The sequence below is a fragment of the Monopterus albus genome, unplaced genomic scaffold (assembly GCF_001952655.1).
Source record: "Monopterus albus unplaced genomic scaffold, M_albus_1.0 scaffold1.1, whole genome shotgun sequence".
In the NCBI taxonomy this organism is placed as follows: domain Eukaryota; kingdom Metazoa; phylum Chordata; class Actinopteri; order Synbranchiformes; family Synbranchidae; genus Monopterus; species Monopterus albus.
The window spans coordinates 2,509,190-2,513,847 of record NW_018127881.1 but is presented as its reverse complement, the minus strand read 5'-3'; the positions used below and the strand labels follow the sequence as shown (position 1 = coordinate 2,513,847).

Here is a 4,658-nt window from a genome sequence, read left to right as displayed (position 1 = left end):
CTTGCACGGCCACATTTTCCATTACATCTTCAGCATTTATCTAATAGGAACATGTCATTTTCCAGGTCCATGTTGGTCTGGAGGACCGTTTACTGTCAAAAAAAAAAGAAACAGCAATCAAATATGATGCTTCTCTGCAGAAATCAAATATAAGGCAAGGGATATTTTCTTTCTATCTCTCTTGATCTAAAAGCCCTGTTTTACTGTACATGTTGGTTCTGAACAGTGAAATCAGTACTGTAGGTTGGCAGGGGGAAGGATGAGGTCGCAACAACATGACCATCCCATCCGAAAACACATATACATACACATTTATGCCACTACTTCACCGTCCTTAAATACCTAAGAAACAAACAAAAAACATTTAAATATATTTTCATCGTCCGCTTTTAGTTAAGTGGCAGTTGGCAGACCACAAAATGGTGCTGGTAAGTGCATAAACCATTTCACAAACATGCCTGATGACATAGGCTAAGTTTTCAGACCAGACCAGATCCTATCCTTATCCTCATCTTTCAGACCAGTGACTCCAATTGTGTGCTTCTTTCTGTTACTACTTATAGTATCCGGCTCAAAACAGCTAATGATAGGTGTTGTTTTGAGATATCTGCTTTTGTGGTCAGATGTCTGCACAACTTTAAAAAGTCAGATCTGCCTTGGATAGCAAATAGCAGTTATGACACTCCACTGAATCACTTTTATCACCTTCTGATGTTAAAATAAACAATGACCTGGTCAATGACTGGGAATAAATAAATGAACAAACAAAACAAAACTGTTTTCTTCCTGTAAACTTCAAATAGTTTTTTTTTTTACAAACTCTGGTCATTGGACAGCTGGTTCTGAGAACAACAAGGTTGGAGTAGGTGTGAATTGAACAAATGGGGAATTTAGTATGACTTATATGCTGATGACGTCTTGTGCCATGTGTGAGATTTGGATAAAACATACAGTATGTTTAGTGAATTTTTGAATATTCTCTAATCCTACATTGTTTAAACTGGTTACCAATTAAATTCTTCATCTCCACCTTTCGCTGCTGTAATGCTTCTTGGTGCATTACTACCACAAATGGCACCAACTACATTTTATCCTCGTGGGCATGACAGTGGAGATAACAAGATCTAAACAAGTCTGATTAAAGTCCAAAAATCACAGGGTACCATAAGGTGCTTTTGGACTTTAGTTCTAAGGAGATCCCCAAAGATCTACATTCTTTCATGAGCCTTTTTTTGTTTGCACTCGCACCACTAGTAGGAACGTTAAGGTGACGTAACACTGAGTTGGTCAACTGTTAGCGATTAAATAGTAAGCTCACAACAGATAACGACATTGCGTTACTGGTTAATATTTTCTTTACTATTGCTAATGTTAATTGTATAAGAAGCCACTAACCCTCTGCAAAGGTTTCTGTTGCCAGACTATAGCTCCCCATGCTGCTGGTCATGGCTATTGATCGCACGGTTCTTAATTATGTTCTCTTCAGATTTACTATACACGTGCCCTCTCTTCGGGTCCCCTGGACCCGCAGCATCTTTATGGCTTTGTAAGTCCACATAATCAAAGAAGTTTTAATCTGAAACAGTGTAAAAACCTACTAATAATCAATAAATGTTAACATTTGCCCTTTACCTTTGTTAGATTATATTACATAGAGGTTAAAACTATGTTATTGTAATACTTGGTTAGACGATTTGAAAAAAAAAAATTACAAATGATGCAAGATTTTTCACACCTGCTCATTTTTATTTGAATCACACTCATTTCAGGGTTAGTGAAACATGCAGGAAGGTTTGCAAAACAAGCACAAGCTGAACACTCAGTAACTATTTACACAACACAGCCCCCATTGAATACAGCAATCCTATGCATCACATGCGGGGCAGCGTCTTTGTGTGTGTGTGTTGCAAATGTATGTGTTGCACTGGGTGCATGTATATTGTGTTTTGGCTCTGGCTCCAACCTAGAAAAATGAAAAGATAAAAAATTATATTTAGCACTTAGTCTCTCTCTCTCTCCCAAAGCATGAGTATCACACATACACTTTTATGCCACAGCATTACACACTTACCTCAGGCTGTGGTGATTGTGGACCTGTAGGTCTGGTGGATGGGCCAGCAGCATCCTCCCCCTGAATCCTCCTCATGATGGCTGCAGAGGCTGGTGTTCTTGGAACATGCTGTCTTGTCCGCATGTAAGGTGTCACCAGGGCCTTACCCAGTTCCTCCATGAAAAACCGTCTTCTCTGGAGCTTCTTCTGGTTCCAGTGTGGGTTGACTGCCGTCCACACGACAAATGCGTTGTATGCCGAGATGTCTAACATGTCAAAGAAGATGACCAGTGGCCAGCGTAGTGTCTTTCTTTTGCAACTTTAGGCAGTCACCAGCTTGTCCAGGTTGTCCACCCCACCTTTTGTGGCATTGTAGTGCATTATGATCTCTGGTTTTTGGCCACAGATTTTGCCATCCCTGTGCAGTGTGCTCATCAATACAACATACTTGTCCTTCTTTGACACATAGGACACCATGGACGTGTCAGCCATGTATAAGAACCTGGATGAATTTAGAGGCCTGTTCTTTGTTTCCAACAGTTGCGGTGGGAGCTCTGGCTTGTTCTTGCGGATTGTTCCCACCATGGTCAGCGCCTGTCCCAGCTTGTACGATGTGAAGAAGTTGTCGCAGGTAATGTTGTGTCCCTTGAGATTCCGAGACAGGCCCAGGACAACTTTCATCGCTTGATTACGCTCTGGGACTCCTCCCTCTGGTTTCCCTGTGTACACTTGTAAGTTACAAGTGTATGAGGTTGCGGCATCGCAGGCAGCCCAGATCTTGATGCCATACTTAGCAGGTTTCGAGGGCATATACTGCCCGAAGGGGCAGCGGCCCCTAAATGGCATCAGCTGTTCATCGATGGTGACATTAGGCCCAGGGTTGTAAAACAGGGGGAGGCGGTGCAAACACTTGTCCCACACCGTCCTGATGTCTGCAAGTTTGTCTTTCTGTCATCGAGCTGGTCTGTCGTCTCGGTTATCAGAATGTATAACCCTTGAAATTACTTGGAATATCTTCAAGGGCATTGTTGCCTGGAATATTTCTCACCCGGTTTCAACAGCCCACAGGGAATGCAGTAATTCTACTTTAGATTTGAACACTCCAGCAAAGTAAAGCAGACCAAGTTAGGCATATAAAAGGATATTGTCCATAACCTTCCATTTCTCTCCATAAACACGCCTACCTTCTAAATTTGTGCAGTCCAGGATTATTTGGAGGAAGGAATCTGGCATTAGGAGATCAAATGCAGACCTGATGTCTTGTACATGGGTGACTGACCTTGTAGTCGGCCCTGGTTGCATTGTTAGCAACCAGGGCCGAAGAAAGGCAGGGTGGCTCCTTTGATGGGCAAGAAGACCATGTAATGTCACCACTTTTTGACATAAAGATGTCTCCGATTGCTTGCTGCTGATGGGATGTTCCGGGAGCTGGCTCACCCTAGAGAAATGACAACATAATAAGTTACAAATGGGAACCAGTATCTATCTCTCTCAGAGCACATTTCATCAAACAGACTGTATTTTGCATATGAATTACAATCCTGTGACTGCTGTGCCGTTTTTGAGACGCGCGTCACAGAAGCACTCCTCGCTTGTTTTCCGCGTGAGCTTGGCTCACCCTAGAGTAATGACAACATAATAAGTTACAAATGGGAACCAGTATCTATCTCTCTCAGAGCACATTTCATCAAACAGACTGTATTTTGCATTGGAATCAAAGTCTTACCTCAGTACTTGGATAAAAATCTTTGTCCAAATCGTCGTCATCAAATTCACTTTCCAATTCTAAATTTTCTGAGATGTTGTCCTCCAATTCTGAAATGTCTTCGTCTGCTTCAACATCAGAATCTTCTCTCTCTTCAATAATCATTTTCATTGTGTATGTGTGGGGATTGTTTGTGTGTCAGTTGGCTTTCAACAGGATGACTACAGAGGTGTCAATGTGAGGCCAAATGGCCGTTATTATTGCCCACTCTGACAGACCCAAACACCTTCTGTGTAACCTAAATTCGGTGGGGGACATCCTTAAGAAGTCGGGGGACATCCTTATGAAGTAAGGATGAAAACCATGTTTGTGAAAGGTGCAGCACTCCACCCCATACTACGAACATTAGATTGCCTGGTATTGGTACAGGTGTTTGAAAAGATATCATGTTTGTTTTTTTTTGGTTCAAAACTGCTGATGTTTGGATGGAAGGCCAAAATAGAAAAACGGTGCATGTTTAAATGTATCTGCATTAGTCTGGACATGGTCTCAATTCAAAACAATACTGAATCCCAAAAGAGCCATTCACAACTCATCCCAAAGACATTAAAAACAAATGGGTTGTTGGTCAGAAGGGTCCCACGGTGTTGTAACACAAAACAACCTCTGACTGGTACTTTACCCCCTCCTGACATCCCACTAGCCCAAACACGCCTTTCCCCTCCCCTCTTTCCTCAGAGCCCACCAACCCATCCTGGCTCCCCTCTGTCCTTCCATTCCACAACTATTGTGCCCTCCTTTTCAGGCATCTTCATATCACCCATAACAAATGGGTCCCGTATTTTCCTCTCTCATCAACCTCCTCCCCCTCCTTTCTCTGATTTTCTCTCTCTCGCTCTTTCC

The 4,658-nt window shown here is 42.4% G+C and overlaps 1 pseudogene; it reads right to left on the bottom strand.

Annotated features, from left to right (window-relative positions):
* Positions 1-812: 812 nt before the first annotated feature.
* On the bottom strand, positions 813-3,920 carry LOC109966151 (piggyBac transposable element-derived protein 4-like; annotated as a pseudogene).
* Between the last annotated feature and the right edge of the window lie 738 nt (positions 3,921-4,658).